Below are 20,143 nucleotides of genomic sequence, written 5' to 3'. Positions count from 1 at the left end.
TGTTGGAGCTTGGCGAAGTGCAAACAGGAGACAAGGCCCCTGGTAAGTGGCTTTGATTTTGGGAATCGCTTAAGCGAGTTGTTGGGGGCAGGAGGGTTGCAGAAAGCAGGCTTGTGTCTGTATGATGCGCATACCACCACATGCCTAGTCCGAGCAGTGGAACAGGCCGTTGATTGACTCCCTCACTTCTGGGAATCTGCCTCAGAGATCTTCAGGAAACTCTCATGGAGATACTGTGCAATCCGCTGCTGCAGGTTCTTTTTTGCCCCATTAAAGGTAACTTTCCCACTCCTCTCTTCCGTCACTGAGAGGGTAGGGGGGAGGAACAATTGCTGCACACAGGTGAGCCGCATAAGGGCCAGGACGGAAGCCCCAGTCTTGGAGAAGACCCTCCCTTGATTCCCTGCTCACCCTCAGCAGCGAGATATCTTCCATAATGAACACAGCCTGTGGAAAATGTGGGGACAGTAATGATTATAAGGCCCCCCACCCCCTACAGTGCTGGCTCTCCCCAAGAGGCTTGTGCCCAGTGTACAGTATGGTCCTGGAACATTGATTTCCCCTACCCCTGAGGTTACTCACCATTTTGGGGGTCTTGGGGTTCATGTTTGTTTGCCTGGGGTCAGACAGTTAGTGATAGGTATGTGAATAGTGGCTGTGTTTTAAATCATTGAATCAGTGGTCTCTGTGTTGCAAACAATATGCTTCTGTAAAATGTTGCATTTTGGCTTCACAGATATGACCTTGGGAACCCAGCCTCCCTCTTCGTTATTGCTGGCAGAACGGCTGCGCAGAATTAGAAAGCAACCATGAAAAACTAAAGAGGACTTTCCGCCGCTGAGAAACAAGAATTGAAGGAGTGGCAGGACAGTAAGAAGGGGAACCAAAAGGAGAACGTGGCGCACCAGAACGAAGCCACAGCGTGGCTCTTAAACATTATGGAGAGCCAAGCGGACATGCTCCAGGCGCTACTAGCACTGCAAACCAAGCAGCTCCGTGCCCGCCCTCCCCTGCAGCTGCTGTCACAAAACACTTTCCAATACGCCCCCCAGACACCACCAACATACTCTTATCAACCTCCTGGCTCCAGTCTGTACCCGCTCCATTCCACTCCTGCCCCATTACAGTCCAGCACTGCAGACTCCCACTACACACTGCACTCAACACCCATCCCTCTGCAGTTTAGCCCTGCTGAAGTACAGTACCCACTGCACTGTACTCCATAGGATAAGGCTGCATATAATGCCTAGACATACACAAATCTTTAACCATCCCGGTACCTCACCTCCTCCTGGGACCTTCCCTTCCCTGATCCCCCACAGTGCTGATGTGTTTTTTTGTTTGTCTCTCTCCTCCAGTTGTTGTTTTTTAATAAAAGAGTTGTTTTGGTTTGAAAGAAATCTTTATTCCATTAATTGAAAGCAAACAGAGCTCTGCAAAGCAACAGGCAATTTTCTTAAACCTTCACAGTGCATCATCTGCACCAATCACAATCACCTCCTAGCATTACAAGCACTGCACTCCCGAACATAGCAACAAATATTAGTGGCTTTCAGCTTCAAATTGCTGCCTCAAGGCATCCCTGATCCTTATGGCCCCACGCTGCACCTCTCTAATAGCCCTAGTCTCTGGGTGTTCAAACTCAGCCTCCAGGTGCTGAGCCTCAGCGATCCAGCCCTGAGTGAAGTTTCACCCTTCCCTTCACAAATATTATGGAATGTACAGCACGCGGCTATAAGCATAGGAATATTGTCATTGGCCAGGTCCAGCCTCCCATATAGGCAGCACCAGGGGGCCTTTAAACAGCCAAAAGCACACACAACAATCATTCTGCACTTCCTCAGCCTGTTGTTGAACCGCTCCTTGCTGCTATCAAGGTTCCCTATGCATGGATTCATAAGCCACGGCATTAAGGGGTAGGCAGGGTCTCCCAGGATCACAATGGGCATTTCAACTTCCCCTACGGTGACCTTCTGGTCTGGGAAAAAAGTGTCTGCTTGCAGCTTCCTGAATAGGCCAGTGTTCTGAAAGATACGTGCATCATGCACCTTTCCAGATCCACCAGTGTTAATGTCCATGAAATGCCCATGGTGATCCACAAGCACCAGGAGAACCATACAGAAATACCCCTTCCGATTAATGTACTCAGTGGCTAGGTGGTCTGGTGCCAGAATTGGAATGTGCATGCCATGTATTGCCCCTCCGCAGTTAGGGAAGCCCATTTGTGAAAAGCCATCCACAATGTCACACGTTGCCCAAAGTCACGGTCTTTCGGAGCAGGATGCAGTTAATGGCCCTGCACACTTCCGTCAACATGAGTCCAACGGTCGACTTTCCCACTCCGAACTGCTTAGTGACTGATCAGTAGCAGTCTGGAGTAGCCAGCTTCCACAGTGTAATCACCACGTGCTTCTCCAATGACAGGGCAGCTCTCATTCTCATGTCCTTGCACCACAGGGCTGGGGCGAGCTCATCACATAGTCCTATGAATGTGGCTTCTCATATCTGAAAGTTCTGCAGCCACTGCTCGTCATCCCAGACATGCATGACTATGTGATCCCACCACTCAGTGCTTGTTTCCTGAGCCCAAAAGCAGCGTGCCAGTGTGGTCAACGCCTCCATGAATGCCACAAGCAATGTTGTGTCGTAGTTAGTACACATGGCGAGATCAATGTCGAACTCCTCTTGCCTTTGTAGTTTAAGAAATAACTCCACTGCCACTCGTGATGTGTTAATGAGAGTGAGCAGCATATTTCTCAACAGTGCGGGATCAATTCCTGCAGACTGAAGAGGCAGAGCGCGCAGTACACAAACCATTGAAAGACAGCACCAAATGCAGACGGAAGCACAGGGATTGCTGGGATGAGAAGCAATGCATCACGGGGCATTGGGACAGGACCCTGGATGCCCTGCAACCCTCTCCACCCAGGACCAGCTCTGGCTTTTTGGCCACCCCAAGCATCAACAACAACAAAAAAAACGGGGCGGCCAGAACGGCAAAGCAAAAAAAAAAAAAAAAAGCCCCGTGGCACGGACCGGCTAGCGAGGGGGAGGAGAAGGGAGCAGGCGGGAGAGAGAGAGAAGGGGGATGGCCAGGGCTACTGCCACGCTGCCCCTGCCGGGAGGGCTCCGCTCCGGTTGGCAGGGAGGGAAGGACGAGGACTGCCCTGCTGGGCTTGCTGCAGGGTGCTCCCATCCTCCGCGCCGCCGCCCCCTACAGGGCGGCCGGAGCGGAACCAAAAAAAAGCAGCCGTGTCGCCCTAGGATTGAGCAGAATGCCGCCTTGTTCAATCTGCCGCCCCAAGCACCAGCTTGCTCAGCTGGTGCCTGGAGACGGCCCTGTCTCCGCTTTCCCACAACTCTTAGTGGCAGAAAAGGAACAAGTATCAGAGGGGTAGCCATGTTAGTCTGGATCTGTAAAAAGCAACAGAGGGTCCTTTGGCACCTTTAAGACTAACAGATGTATTGGAGCATAAGCTTTTGTGGGTGAATGCCCACCATGCATCCAACGAATGTGGGATAGCTGCCCAGAGTGCACTGCTCCGAATACCAATGCAAGTGCCACAAGTGTGAACCTGCTATTGCTCAGGCAGCTGACCGTGTGAACTCACAACAGCGGTTTCCCTTCAGTGCAGCTATGTAACTCTGCCAGTGTAGACACACACCCTAAGGCTTTCCTCATCACTACAGCCAACTGATCTGCACTGCACTGATGTTCGCAAAAACATTTTAAAGAGAAAGGAGGCAATGGTATTTGGGTTTTTTACTCTCGCTAAAGATTAATGTAATCAGCTGCTGAATGCCACTGATACTGCTTCACAAAATGCAGCTCAGGAAGCACTTATCTGGCAGCATAAAACTTGGCTCTCAAGGAAGGCACTTCATATGTTGTCGCATCTTTAAATAGTTTTTACGGCCCTCTTCTCCACAAAAGCGCTGCAGTGTTCCTGCTGAGGAAACCCTAAAAGGGACTGAAGCACGAGGACCTAGCTTTTGCACCCAAATGAGTTATTCAGTAGCAACAATATCAGCTAAAGAGAAGTGGCTTTGCAAGCTCGAGGACAAAGAGTGGTGGAGGAGGAGCTTTCCTCCTCTGCATAACTTTAAACCTGATTCATTCAGGGAAGAAAGCGAGTGCTTCCAATTAATCCAGCGATTGCATTAAAGGCTTAATTTTGTGCATTGCTGAGCAAGCACAACCCCAGTTGGCTTCCTTGAGAACTGGGGGGGGGGAGGAGGCGGGTGCTTAGCACCTCAGAAAATCAGGAGGCTAAATTGTCTGATTTTCACAGGTACAGAGCACCTGTTGCTCTCATTACTCCAACTGGAGTTGTGGTTGCTCACACTTAAAAAAAAAAAAAAAAAAAAAAAATCTCCCAAGACATGGATATTCAGTGTCCGCTCATTCTACTATGTCCAACCTGAGATAGCTAAGGCCTGGTTTTCAGAGAGGCACAGTGCACTGAGCCTCTCTGAAATATCAGACCCTAGATGTTACATGTTGAACACCCATAATTAGTAACCACTTTGGGGCCTTATTAAATAATCAGTAAATTTATTACTTCTGACACTTACTAGTAAAATAATTTCTTGTTGTTGAATTTACTTTGAAGAATTCTTTCCAGGGTACTCCTCTGCTACATCTTGGCCAGTCTGCCCTCATGTCAATTTAGCACAAAGAATTCCCTCTTCAAGCAATAATGACACTTATGTCCAGAGATCCTATATGGATGTGAGAAATAAGTGGTTTGAAATAACCTATGTGAGTGGAGAGGCAAGCTAGCTTGGAAGGAGATAACTGTCTTCTCAATTGGAACTCAGCTCTACATGAGCTGAAAAGAGACCATGAGTATTACAAATAAACAGATAAAATTAGATTAAAATAGAAAGGCTGACTAGAATTTGCTGAGATGGAATTTGGGCTGAACATAATATTTCTCTGGGTGCAGGTACTTTGATTTAAATGGACTCATTACAGAGTTTTCTAGTTCTTTCTACTGGCTTTATAAGTATTATGTATTCCATAATGCCCCGCCTTTAGGAAACATAACTGTCGCATTTCATGTAATTGTCTAATACAAACTTTAGTTCAAGATTTAGCAATTAACGTAGAATGTATGCCCCATTTTTCTGAGAGATTGTTACACCCAGTGGCCCTGGAACCCTTTTAATAGTGGGGGTGCCACAATTAAAGCCAACCTTCTTACTCCTGTCCGTCCCCCACCCCCAGCTGAAGCTGGGAGCATTCCCGTGTCTCCGGGAGGGGAGGTCCTGGACAGGGATAAGGGGGCAAAGGCGGGGTGCGGGCATAGGGCTAGTACCAGAGCCCTGGCCGGGGGCCAGGTGCAGGGCCCCGGGCATGGGGCCAGTGTCCAGAGAGCGGGGCTAGCGCCCCAAAAGCAGAGCCCCAGGTGTGGGGCTCTGGGCACAGGGCCAGTGGCTGGGAAGTGGGCCAGCAGCCAGAACCCAAGCCCTGGGTGCAGGGCCAGTGGCCGGGAAGGGGGCCGGCAGCACAATACCCAAGCCCTGCAGCGCCGGGGAGCAGAGTCCTGGGCCCCGGGTGCAGGGCTGGGAGCAGGGCCCCAGCACGGAGCCCCAGTCATGGGGCCAGCAGCCAGGGAGCAGGGCAGGCGGCCAGGACCCAAGCCCCGGGCTAGGGAGTGGAGGCCTGGGTGCGGGGTCAGTGGCCCCGCCTAAAACCTGGGGGTGTTGCAGCACCCCCAAGGCCCGTAGTTCCCATGCCTATGGTTACACCTGGTCTTGACTTAAATGCTGTACCATGATTTTGGTCTCATAGGATAATCTTGTTAAGTCAGTATTTGTTGTTGTGATTGCTAAATCATACGCATTTTAGTTTTTTTAGCTATTGCACTGTACTAAGAATCAAGGAGAGTTAGTGACCAAATTCCATTTCCTCTAGAAATCAACTAAATACAGAGAAAATCACCTGGTTTTGTACAGCAGTACATAATAATATACACAGCTTTAAACTTAGAACAGCAGGAAGTTATAGTTTTTGTCATGCTGTAAAGCCCCTCAAAGAGGAGAAGAGTGATAGGTGACAGATCACACAAGAAAATTGATGGTCAAATTTCACAAGAAATATTTAAAAGCTGCACTAGAGTCATCTGCCTCTGAAGGTGAAAAAGAGACTCTCCTTCACCCCACATCCAGGGACAAAATGGAAAGAAATGCAAGGCTATGAAGGGGTGAAAAGCTGCCACCCCCTCACCATTGAAAAGACCTAATACTCCAGTATTGCAGGCACATGAGACACCCCTAAAAGAGGAAGGAGATTCACTACATGGGAGGTTGCGCTACTTGTCCCCTATCCTCCAATGAGATCTGCCAGGACAGGTGAATGCTAAGGATGGGCTGGTGAACATGGAGATAGGAGTGGCCTAGTTAACTAAAGTTTGTAGAACCTTTAAGAAGTTTGATTCTGCTTTAGTCAAGGGCAAGGATTTGAGCTGGTTCTTACGTTATCTGACTTGTTCTGTCATGCCTACACCAATCAGACTGGAAACGGACTCTTTTGGCTACTCAGTCTTTGTTATTAAATCTAAGCAGGATTTTAGTTTGATGGAAGTCATTGTACATGACCACATCTCACAATGGCCAAATTATCAGCTTCTAATTTGTTTTATTGCTGATTGGTGAATAGCTTGCCTTTTGTTTGGGGGAAAATTCTAATTTTTTGGTTCCTCCCTTGTGATAAATAAATGTGTTTGGGTTTCAGTTTGTTAGGATGGGATGTAGTAGAAAAATGTTGTTCCCCTGCAGCAAATACCACTCTTGTATTTGAATGATTGCAGTAGCTCCGTAGACTGTACACTCCATTTCCTAGTGGAAGGGATTTTCCTGTAAGAAGGCAGGAGGAGACAACAGAGTAAAGTGTGTTTCCTTCACAGTTGCTCTGACAGACAACTGTTTCTGGAGAAGCACTAGAGCTGTGCTGCCAATATTTTAACAATAGGCTCCTATAAAATGTTTCCTCCCTAAGCTGTGCTGAGCGACATATCCCAGGCTGTGCATATTTGCTGAGAAGAAATAAAAGACAAGAGTATCTTATTCAATCATTTCACCATTTAAGCAAAAGTGCTTTCTCATAGCCACAACCAAAAACGGAGGCAGCCCCACCAGCCCAACAAACTCATATTAAATTGTACTTTGCTGGAAATGACTATTCTTGTTCCTGAAAAAATACACTAAGTATATTGCTATTGATTTCCAGGCTTCCCAAGGGCTGACCCTCAAACTTTTAAAATGCTGATCCTAAGGATGAGGGTTCATACGCTTTCCTTTTCCCTTTGCCCCTTTGCTGAGACTTTTCTGAGTCCCCCTATCTGTACTAGCTATTGCCCTTTTCCCGGTCTTCATCATTTACTTTCCCTGCTGTACTACGCAGACAGTAAATAATAAAGTTTGGCACTTCTAAAGCACTTCCCCTCCAACATTAAGAACAGAGCACCTGCAGTCAGCAACGACATTAGTTAGACCTGTGAGTGCTCGACCCTGAAAAACAGGCCTGGGGTCTCAAACTGAGCTTCCAAAAAAAGGAGACCACCAATTTTACCTTAAGTGACTTGATCAAAGTTGCTGAGCAATTCAATGGCAAAGCCAAGAATAGAACCCCGGGGCGCCAGTTCTCCACTGCAACATGCCCTCTTTACACCCCCACTGTAAAAGCATAACAAGCAGAGAGCCAGCCGAGAGAAATAGTGGGGAAATACCTTCAGCTTGATGTAAAGCTTGTGTAAGGGCTCTCGCTCAGTCCCTTCCTTGCCCCGAGTGCAGATGAGGGCAGGAATGGAGCACTCTAGCTATCCTGAGCTGGTGGTATGGGTTCCCTCCCAGCCCCCCACAAAAGCCACTCCACTGCACACAATTTTCCCTTTGGGGAGAGGATGAGAGAAGAAACAATGTGTGACAGATGTTAGTCACACTGCTTAATACATTACTGGAAAGTGCTCAGACACTACAGTGAGGAGCACGGTATAAAAACCTATACAAAATAGAAGAGGATTGTTCAAAGCTGGCCAGGGGCTGCTCTAATTTATGCTGGAGGACTACTAAACTCTTAGCCAGAACCAGAATTCAGCAAGTGCAAAATTGGCTTGAAGCTACCTTCTCCTGAGATACATAACTCAGAGTCTGACCCCAGATCTCTTGCCTTATTATCCCATGCTTTCAGCAAAGACCACATGTGGTATGGTATTATTAAGGAATGAAAGAATGTGCATGCGCATGCATAGACCATTGTGTGAGCCCCCTCTCCTCCCGCCCTCTCATATGCACACACACACACAAACAGTATTTGCAAATTTTCTCATTTGTTTTTGCAATGCTGCAATCTTCCAGAAATTCCACAATTTCAGTTTTGCTGCAAGTGTTTCGCCTCCCCATTTTAGCCAGATGCTAGTCACCCACCAGATGGGTTTTCCCCAAGCTCTCATGCCACTAATAAAACTGCAGCATTTTTGGTTAATTTATCACTGTGTTAAAGTATAAGAAGTGAACCACACATTGATAAAATGAATTATAGGTATACCTCCCATACATCCTGTGCAACATGCTAAGCAAAAGCTGTGTTGTGTTAACTGTCAGCCTGAGAAATAGCTGACATTTGTTATTTTAATTAATAGTTGACGCTGCTGAAATAAGCTTCTGTGAAAAGCTATGACTTTTATTAAATCTTCACTACAGCATTATTTTCCACAGATTGGGAGGCAAAAACTAATTTTCAAAACTGCTTCACCCAACAAGGTCACCACCAACAGCTTGAATGCACATGTCAAGGAGACATCTGCTTCCGAGACACCAGTATGCATTAAATGTGCATTATTTTGGAATTGCAAGATACTTTCCACTGGAAAAAATGATTATTCAGTAATTAATAAGCTTTTAACTGTTTAGTAGAAAAGATTTTTATCCCCCACTCCCTTTGTCTCATAACTGTTGCCCTAATTTCCCAGACTTCAGCATTCACAAAGTATGGCCATTGAGACATACAGACTTGAACTAAGCTGTCTGTTCATTAATGATGAATCATTATGTGATTACTCAGACAGAATGTAAGATCAATGGTTTCTTCTGACCAAATATTTTTATAGCTTCATAGATTTCAAGGCCAGAAGGGACCGCTGTGGTGATCATCTAGGCTGATCTCCTGCATAACCCAGGCCATAGGACTTTCCCCAAAATAATTCCTAGAGCATATCTCTTAGAAAAACATCCAAGATTAATTTAAAAATTGTCAATGAAGGAAGAATCCACCACAACCCTTGGTAAGTTGCTCCAATGTTTAATTACTCTGAATGTTAAAAATGTATGCCCAATTTCCAGTCTGAATTTGTCCAACTTCAACTTCCAGCCGTTGGATCGTGTGATAACTTTCTCTTATAGACTAAAGAATCCATTATCAATTATTTGTTCCCTGTGTTGGTACCTGGAGTCTATCACTATATGGCCTGTTTTCGAATCCTTTAATCATTCTCGTGGCTCTTCTATGAATCCTCTCCAATTTATCAATATCCTTCTTGAATTGTGGACAACAGAGCTGGACACAGTATTCCAGCAGCAGTCACAGCAGTGCCACATACAGAAATAAAATAACTTCTCTTCCACTATTCAGGATTCTCTTGTTTTGTATCCAGGGATTGCAGTAGTCCTTTTGGCCACAGTGTCAGGCTCATGTTCAGTTGATTGTCCACAACCCTCAAAGCTTTTTCAGAGTCTCTGCTTCCCAGGTTAGAGTTCCCCATTGTGTTAGTATGGCCTATATTCTTTGCTCCTAGATGTATTTATTTAAAGTCAGCCATTTAAAACACATATTGTTTGTTTACACCCAGCTTACCCAGCCATCCAGATTGCTCTCTCTCAGTGACCTGTCCTCTTCATTGTTTACCACTTCCCCCATTTTTGCATCATTGTTGATGCTAGTGGATTGCCATTACACTCCCCCATGCAAAGTACTGTATTTCATTTTCAACAGGGCACATTTACTTCATTAAAAACAAACAGTGGGGCATGGGGGGGACGTGTATGCACAAAAATAAAACAAACACTTAGCACTATGTCTCAAAGATCCTCTGGGCCTGGTTCTCCACCTACTTATACCGCTTAAAGAGGGGCATGATGTCACTGATTTCACTAGAATTTCATGACATCAAAATGGTATAATTTGGAGAATGAGACCCCTTTTTTTTATTCTTCATCTATCGGGAGACTATGGAACAGGATGCCATCAAAGTGTATTATCAGCGAAAGGGAATGGCACAGTATTGGTTTCTCCAGTCAAAATGATCAAATCAGCAATTGGTTTCTATGGATTTTGTTGAATTTGTACTGAACTCTGGTCTTATAATGGGTGAAAACTTGTGATCGCAGGGCTGATCTATATCCTATTAGAATCAATTGAAAACCTCCCATCTAATTCAGTGGAAGGTTGATTAGGTCCACAATGCTCAAAACAACAAGCTCATTCAGAAAATGTTTACAGCATGGATCCATTTGGGGGTAGCAGGCTGTGATAGACAGTCCTGAGTTTATACCTTCTTCCAAATGAATTACCAAAGGGAAGGAGACTTCCACCATTCCCTGTGTGATGCTTACACGTCATCCCTATGACTTTACAGGACAATCCCAGACTGACATCTTCCCCACCCTGAACTGAACCCTGGCTTTGTCCCTATATTTGTCCCAATATAAAGTACTGAGTCGTATTTTCCATCCCTTTAAATTATAGAATCAATAATTACAGAGCTGTGGCAGCGTTTCAAAGTTAAGGATGAAGCTAGCTTTTTATTATACATTAAACAATTTTTATATAATCTCCTACTGTTGCTATCATCAGTACAGCTCCACTGCAAGTATTTTAACCACCACATCATCTAAGCCTAATACCATATGAAGTCTTAAGATTCTGTGATAAAAATGGCCCATAATAAATTTGGGAGGCATTAAGTACACGTGTAAGAATACCAGATGAGTACCATTGTAATCAGCTGTGCCCACTGAACTAGTAACAACCTCCATTAAGAGTTTAATATCCCTATGATTCACCCACTCAAAATACAGCCATGGGCTCAGGTCAATACAGATGGCATTTGAAATTTGCATCAGCACCAAGAGGAATTGTATCTGTAATGATTCATTCTTTGCATTTGTTCTTGCTACATCCCACCAGTTGTATTTTCCATCATACTTCTCCTGGGACACATTTCCTCACTACAGACCTACGCAAGTTTGGTTGTGGTGAGTTTGTTTGTATGTTTCCAAAGAGTGACTTCCAGCGGAGACAAGCTTAGCACAGCTGCAGGAGCTATGGCTAGGAGGCGGCTCTCCTTTGGCTCTCTTAGCAGGGTTGCAGCAGTGTGTAGCAGACACAAAGTGAGCCAATCTGCTGGGTAGAGGACCCCATTGTCAGTTAGGTCTGTTGCATGCTCCTTTTTGACCCTTGACTGGCAGACTCAACTCCTTTTTCTCCTCTTTTGTTTATACCCCTTTATTCTTTAGACATGGCATGTGGAGCTGTTTGTTTGGTGGTGGTGGGGTTTAAGTGGTTTCCTTTCCTCCCTCGATGTGTTTTGTTTTAGGCCTGTTTATGGTTTTTTTCTTTTATTCTTTATTATTTGTTTAGTGTTTGGGATTTTTTTTTTTTGCTTGTTTTCATCTCACTTGTGATTTCCTTGCAGAATGGAAGAGGTCTTTGTGTGTGTGCGCATGTCTTTGTGTAAGAGAAACATTAAGTTGTTTTTATAAAGATCCCTTTAAATGGAAATGCACCTTTAAACTGCTTGTTTTGATTATGTATCTTTTTCTTCCTGGGCCCCCAATTCTATGTATGCTGAGCACGCTCAACTCCCACTGACCTCAGTTTTTATTAGTGTCCCAATGGGAATTGAGGTCAATCAGTGCCTTGTAGGAAGACTTAAGCAGCGCCTCTGAAGACCGGGGCTCTTGATCTGTGTTTTTCCACTTTCTCTGGTTTCATCTATACCTCTTTTGCATGTAGAATAAAAGGATATTTAATCAACAAAATGGTTGGTTTCATAAGGTACCTTTCTGTAAATGGTGTTTGCAGCAGGTATTATCTGATTCATGTTACTGGGGAATTCGGTGTTTAAGGAGTAAGCTAGTTGTAAATTGCAAGGCTGACCTGTAACTGAGAAACTCTGTATATTCTTCTGTAGTATCCCAGCTATAAACATTCACGGACAAACTACACTAGTAACAGGTCTGATTTTCTTTCTGTGGCAGTCAGCTATATTGTCCTGCCTCAGGCCTGAACCTGCTGCAGCTGAATCAAGTATTTGCTGAGCCCAAGGCGCAAACCTGCTGTTGTTGCTTTCATCCTTTATTTGCTAACTGCCTGATGGCACCTGCCTGCCTCACCTGACACAGCGATTGGGACCACACCATCTGAACCACATATAAAAATTTGAGATGGATTTCCTACACACTGTGTTTAGATTACACTGGTATCAAAAGGTGTTTCACTCAGCATATGGGAATTCTGTGTTAGACCTCGTCTTGACAGATAAAGATGAACTGATCACAGAACTAAAAATTAATGACAGCTTATGTACAAGTGATCCTGACTTGATCACATTTATAATGTGGAAACGGAATAAAGTACAGACCAGCTATATATAATTGATGCTGTAAAAGGGACAATTTCACAACGCTGAAAACAATTGAGACACATCAGCTGGGAGGAAGAATTTAATCAGAAAAGTGTGAATGATAATTTGGGATTTGTTTAAGAATACTTTACTAGATGTTCAAAGAGCCACAATCCCACAATGGAGGAAGAAGGCCATGTTTGTTAAAAACAAACCTGGGTTAGAGGGGAAGTAAAGGAAGTTATAAAAAACAAATATAACAAATGGAAGAAAGGGGAAGTTGATAGTAATTAATATAAAGCAGAAGCTAGGAATTATCAAAAAATTGACAAGGGGAGCAAAGGGATGCAAGGCAAAAATCTATGGCCAGCAGAGTTAAGGACAATAAGGAGATTTTAAAGTATATTAAGAACAAAAAGAATCCTAATAATGGTACTGGCCAATTGCTAGATGGAAATGGTAGAATTATCAATAATAATGCTGAAAAGGCAAAAATGTTCAATAAATATTTCTGTTCTCTGTTTGGGGAAAAACAGATGATGTGGTCATATAATATGATAACTCTCTTTCCATTACATTAATATCTCAGGAGAATGTTAAATGGCAGTTACTAAAATCAGAATTTTTTAAAATCAGCAGGTCTGGATAACTTGGATTCAAGAGCTTTAAAGAGCTGGCTAAGGAACTTGCTGGACCATTAATGTTGATCTTCAATAAGTCTTGGAACACTGGGGGAGTTCCAGTAGTCTTGAAGAAAGCTAAGGTTGTGCCAATATTTGAAAAGGATAATAGGATGATCCGAGTACTGAGTCGGTCTGACACTGATCCTGGGCAAAATAATGGAGTAACTAATACGGGACTCAATTAATAAAGAGTTGAAAGAGGGTAATATAATTATTGCCAATTAATATGGGTTTATGGAAAATCGATTTAGATTGCTGGTAAACTGGGTACAAGCAAACAATATGCATTTTTAATATATGTGTGTGTGTGTGTGTGTGTGTGTGTGTATATATATATATACACAAATATATATATACACACACACACACACACACACACACACACACACGTAGGAACAAAGGATGTAGGCCATACTTACACAATGAGGGAACTCTCTCCAGGGAAGGAGTAACTTTGAAAAAGATTTGATGGATAATCAGTTAAACATGAGCTCCCAGTGCAATGCTGTGGCTAAAAAAAAGCTCATGCAATCCTATGATGCATACACAGGGGACTCTTGATAAGGAGCATAGAGATTATTTTACCTCTGTATTTGGCACTGTTGTCACTGTTGCTGGAACATTGTGTTCAGTCCTGGAGTCAACAATTCAAAAAGGATGTTGATAAATTGGAGACGATTCAGGGAAGAACCATGAAAATGATTAAAGGATTAGAAAACATGTCTTATAGTGACAGACTCAAGGAGCTCAATCTAGTTATTTTAACAAAGAGAAGGTTAAGGGTGACACGATTACAGTGTACAAGTATATATACGGGGAACAAATACTTGATAATGTGCTCTTCAATCTAGCAGAGGAAGGTATAACACAATCCAAAGTTGAAGCTAGACAAATTCAGACTGGAAATAAGATGGAAATTTTGAAAAGCAAGGATAATTACCCATTTTAAAATTAAGCTCAGATGTTTTTCTAAAAGAAATACTCTAGGAATTATTTTGGGGAAGTTCTGTGGTCTGACTAGACGATCACAATGATCCCTACTGGCCTTGTAATCTACAAATATATTCTAGTGTGAACCAAGAGAAACTTTCTGGATTGACCATGTTTCCTTAAAGTATGACAGGGCCAGAAAGCTTGAGTATTGGCCTCATTGAGCAATTTGCAAGGAAGAAATTTGGAACTATGTTTGCTTCATAGAGCTGGTCAAAAAAATTAACAGAACAGTTTTCGGTCAAAAAATGCAGTTTCATCAAAATCAAAAGATTCTGCAAGAACACGTTGATTTCAATAACATTTTCAATGGGAAAATGCTTCATGTTGATATTGTCAACATTTCGTTTTTATGTCATCAATTCATAATTTCATTAAAGTTAGTTTATTTTTATATTATATTAAAATAATTATGTCTATAATATTGTGTATACACCTAAAATAAGTCAAAACTAAATTATCAAAACAATAGTAAAAATGAAACATTTCATAACAATCAAAACAAAATGTTTCAGTGGCCCTAGATCAAGATTTTAGAATTTTTGTTTGGCAGGAAATTTTGGTTTTTTGTTCCAATTTGGAACAATTTTTTTCTTAAGTGTTGGAATTTGCTGTTTCCCAACCAGGTCTGTTTTTCAAAATTTAGCATCTCCATTACAAATCCAGTGGTGAAATAAGGGCAGAGTCAATTATATGCAGATCTGGGTCCAGTGCTAGAAGGGGAGTCCATGGCTCCATAGATGCATGGAGGAGGAACCTACTACTGGAAAAAAATAAAACACTATGGTCCTGTCTCCCACTCGAAGTACCTTGAAATATGCACCATCTGGATATGCGCCACCCCTTTCTCAGCAAATACAGACCCCTCTCAGATAGCTGTTGCCCAGCTGAGCGCAGTTCTTGGGCAGCAGACAACACGGAGATTAAGAAGCTGCCGTTCCCACGTCAGCTGCCAACCATGGCCAGAAGAGGGGTTTACAGTGCCCTTCATCCAATTACTGACCTGAGGTAGGAAGAGGATTGTGCAGTCGGCAAACAGCCTGCATAGGAATGTCCAATTATGCACACGTGCTGCTCTGCCGAGGCTGTTTTTTGCCCTGCCGCATGCAGCCTTGCCAGATACAGTTGGCATCTACTACTCTATGTTGTAATTGCAGTTTTAAAGGGAGCACTAGATTGAGTGCTCACTAATAGCAGACACTCATGGTTCCATAGCCCTGTAACTAGACTCTGAGGAAGGGAGAGGGTTAAGAATATCCCATGAACACTAGTCAGAGCCATGAGGCTCTCCTCATGTTCCCTTACTCCTCAGTTCCTACTGTATGCCACAACTATCATGCTGACTGAAAGAGGAATCCCTTTAGCATTCACTAGCCCTTTGATCTGCTGTGAGGGGCGTGTCACTGTTTGGAAACACAAGACACAACTTCTCACCAGAATCAGATTGTTCCTCTACTCTTACTCTCTGCTAGTGCAGCAAGCAAGAATCTGGCCCTGAGCAATGATCCCAGCTTTCCTATATGGCAGCACATGTCCCTATAAATAGGCCATTGGTCCAGCTTAGTATCTGCAAAATTTGACTATATTTTTAAAATAAATAATAATGGAAATGGAAACCATTTTTCTTACAATAAATTGTTATTCTAGACTTTAAACCTTTCTCTGGTACTGTGAAGATTATAGTACTATACTGGTTTATAGTATTTACTGCCTGTTAACAGCTGACATCACAAATACAATTTTTATAACCTGGATGTATTACTGGAACAATATAATTGTTCTATGCGCTGGATTAATTTGGGGACTTTTTTCCCTTTAGAAGCTTATTTTCAGGGTCTCTTTCTGACAGTTTATGAGAATAAACTCAAACTAAATTTAATTATTTAGTGATCATGTCATTTGACTCAGGGGTTCTCTGTCAACAAGCTTCCAATCTACTTTCCAGTCATTTGTGAAAATCTTGAATGATAGTCCACAGACCTTCTGACATTAGAATTCAGGTTCACATGCTAATACTAACCTATAAAATGAGTGCTGTATAATGGCATTAAAACATATCCTGGTAATTAACAATTGTGATACTTGTTCATTGTATCTAGTAATTGCATTTTTATTATTATGCACTTTACAATAAAAAACAAAGGTGGTTTCAGTTCTATTTTTTGTGAAATCTGCACTTCATTGAATGTAGGCAAGCAACCATCTCTTAAACCTCCCTAATATTTAATAAAGCAGTGTTTAGCATAGTATTAGATAGCAGAATGCACACCTATCAGATACTAATCAAATTAAATGCAGGACACTCACAGCAATTGAATGGTTAATCTCATGTATTCTTAGGAACAAACTGCTGCTTTTCTCATTTTTCCAATTCTATCATCAATAATATAATTCTGCTTTGTTCACACATTACTTACAAGTCACCTGGGTTTTCTTTGCCCCCATATGTTTCTAAACCTCATTCCTTTTGAAGACAGACCTAATACTGGAATCTTTTATGGTTGAGAACTATTTCGATAAAACCTAACAGAAACTAAATACAGGAAAGTTGTTAAAAATGTCCTAACAGGGAAAACCAAAAAAACCCTAAGGTGTGTGAGAAGCATATAAAATTACTTTACATACGTCCTTCAAAAAACTTTAATACATAGTCAGGTCACATTATTGCACATCAAATTCTCCAGGTCTCTAGATGCCAGTAGCAATTATCTGTAAAAGAACATGTTTTCCCTGGTGACTAGCTATCGGGATTTTTTGAGTATACCTAAGCACAGCCTTGAGCAAAACTCCTACAGGGTATACTTGGAATATAGTATTTCATTTGGATGAAATATCAAGGTTTTAGAGCAATATGTCTATCTATGTATTTATACATCTGTTTCAACATATTGACGTGTTTATCTGTTGAGTTTAATTACATGATACAACTGTATATAAATGTAAATAGTTCTGAGTTCTTATATGAAGAGTTTTAAAAATACAGTTTTCTGGCTACTGAGATTATGTTCTATAATTACATGTACCTTAAACCTATGGTGTCTGTTTACTAAATGGTTGTTGCCTGCTCTCAGATTGTTGTGGCTGTTGGACTGATTCTATGGTGGCGACTATTGCTGATTCCTTCCTGTGAAAATACAGCTCATTCTGCATCAGTTAATGATAATGGAACCCACTAGTGGCTGTTATGTGAGTTATGATCATAAATTCCACCAGTAAAAGTTTGGACTCTTTAAGGCAGCAAATTCCAGTGCAGCATAGAACAGAGGAGAATAAATTTTTGATTGATCATCTTTAAAAGTATACGAGGCAATTCAACTTTCTGGAGGGTTTTAAACCGTGCCTGTAGTGGTTTCTGAATCTCAATTTTCAAGTGATTTTTCAGCTCCGGGATACTTCAGGCATGAAGGACCCACCTTTGTGCTGCTTAGCTAGAAGTACAGTAACTGCACAAAGACCAGGACAAGAAAACATTGTAGGAAAGATAAGGTATTTCACAGTACCTGGAAGTCACAGTGGACTCTGGTATTAAGAAGCACGGAGCAGACATGAAGTAGTTGCTTTCAAATAGGATTGCACTTGTTTAATTCAGAGGAGAATGAATGGTACGCTATGGCTCTGACAATGAGCATTGGGCTCAAGACAGAGTTTTGTCATTGACTTTAGTGGGAGCAGGTCTGAACCCATTATCTGTAGCTCCTATGCATTTGTATCTCTTGTGTAACCCCTTTTGAAAAATATTACAATATCAATTTCAAATTGTAAGAGGTTCTTTGTTAAAGAGAGAGAGAGACTGAACACAGGAATAAAGATCTTTACTTGAATTCTACTTCAATATTTGTAACACGAGTAGCAAATCAGTTATTGGCACTAATACATTAATGTTATACATGATAGGGCTATGTAAAACATTAGGGATTTTTATAGTGCCATATGTACTTTTATTACTGCAAATGATAACAGTGTTACAGCTTTGATGAATGAAATCTTTTGTAGGCCTTTACATTTCAACTTTGAAATGACCATGAAACGTAAAAAAAGGTGAAAAAGAAGAAAGTCTCATCTCTATTCCTAATAATACATTCACAGTCATGAATACTTTTCTCCCTCCTTCCTGGATTTCTGCAAATATATCCTATTTATCTGATTGGATTTCTGTCCCATCTTTCTACATATTACAGCTAATTAGTACCCCCCGATGAGAAACAGTCCACTGATGAAAAAAGCAGTTAGATAAGATCTACATTAACAAATGTAGTTCATTTAATATCATTTGTGCTACTGCATTATTAATAATACATAATTACCCTGTGCAGGATGTAAAGGGGAGAATAAAACCATTGTTTAATTTCTTGGCCTTTGCAAAAGGAGCAGTATATTTGCCAGAATAAAACAGTATTGGACTATTGGTTGCCATCCATCATAGAGCTTTGTGTGTCAAACTATGTTATTAACTTTTTGTGTGGAAAGAACTTCTATATTTCACTGAAACCCTTCCACTAACCTGAGATGGCAGTTTCCATACTGCCATTGGAGCACTAAATCCCTGTTTCCAAAGCATTAAGTGAAGAAGTTTGACAGATGGATATCTGAAAGTTAAGATTTTCAGCAGGCTATCAGGAATGCTTTTCTGTGCGTTGAAACCTACACAAACTTCAGTTAGCTAAACTGAAGGAACAGCATATGGAACTCCCCATGTGCCATACCAGGATATACTTCTTTCCCAATGCTTTAATCTTTTCTTTACCCCCTATATAAGTTACTGTATGCGTTATACATCATAGGAGAGTGGAAATAGGGACCTGATTCACCGTTGCCCTGCCCCTCTGTAGTCATTTATACCAGTGCAAAGTGGAAGTAAATACACATCAAAGCACTATGACAGCATTTTACACCCACTTTGCATTGGTTTAAATGACTGCTCAGGATAAAGACAAATCAAGCCCTGTAGCCCTAAAAGTTACCAAACCATGAGTCAAATTCTGTGGATGAATTTCAATGGGAGTTTTTCCAGAGTAATGTTTTAATTATTCAGTCATTTGTGTTGGAGATACTAGAAATACAGTAGAACTTTGATTTTATAAACACCAATGTTACCAATTACCAGTTATATAAATCATTTTTCCTGATTGGGGAGGGAGAAAGCATATGATAAAAGTGATATCAATGAAGAAGAAATTGGCATCCCTTCACGTCCTGATGCCTTGGTGCACTGGAAATCACTTTAAAGTGGTTTGAAGGAGCTAGAAGAAAATGTCGCAGTGCACCATGCTCCAATTTATGTACCATACCCACTGTCATTTTGTGATGTTCAATGTGATGATTTTTTAAGAACTTCAACTTCTCATATTAGAAACACAAGGGTTCTACTGTACAGATTTACTTAGACTATTGTCCTAAAATAAATATTGCTTTAGCTTAATTGTTGATCTAAGAATAGGAAGTTCTAGATTTCATTCTGAGCATCAGAATCTGGATCTGTAGCCACACTGTCAGCATTACAAATCTCAAAAGTTGTCAGGGATACCAGGTCCATGTCCCCCAAACCCTCTGCAGCTGCCAGCAGAGATGGGGCAAATATATACTGAAACTTTTTCAAGGATGTAGTAGCAGAGTGGCTCTCAGAAACATTGGGCTTCTTTACACAGTAGGGTAATGTTTTCTATGGGGATGTGATTTCTAAAGTACACTAATGTGTTGTGCATCAATAGGTCCATGTAGAACCTGCTGGTGCATCCTCACCAAACAGTTTCAAGTACTCTAGGGAACCAGTGTGCACCAGCAGGATCTACATGGATCAACTAACATACAACACTTAGTGCACTTTAGAAATCACACCCCATAGAG

Source organism: Trachemys scripta, chromosome 8 (assembly GCF_013100865.1).
Source record: "Trachemys scripta elegans isolate TJP31775 chromosome 8, CAS_Tse_1.0, whole genome shotgun sequence".
NCBI classification, from domain to species: domain Eukaryota; kingdom Metazoa; phylum Chordata; order Testudines; family Emydidae; genus Trachemys; species Trachemys scripta.
The sequence above is the reverse complement of the archived record's forward strand: the minus strand, read 5'-3'. Positions refer to the sequence as shown.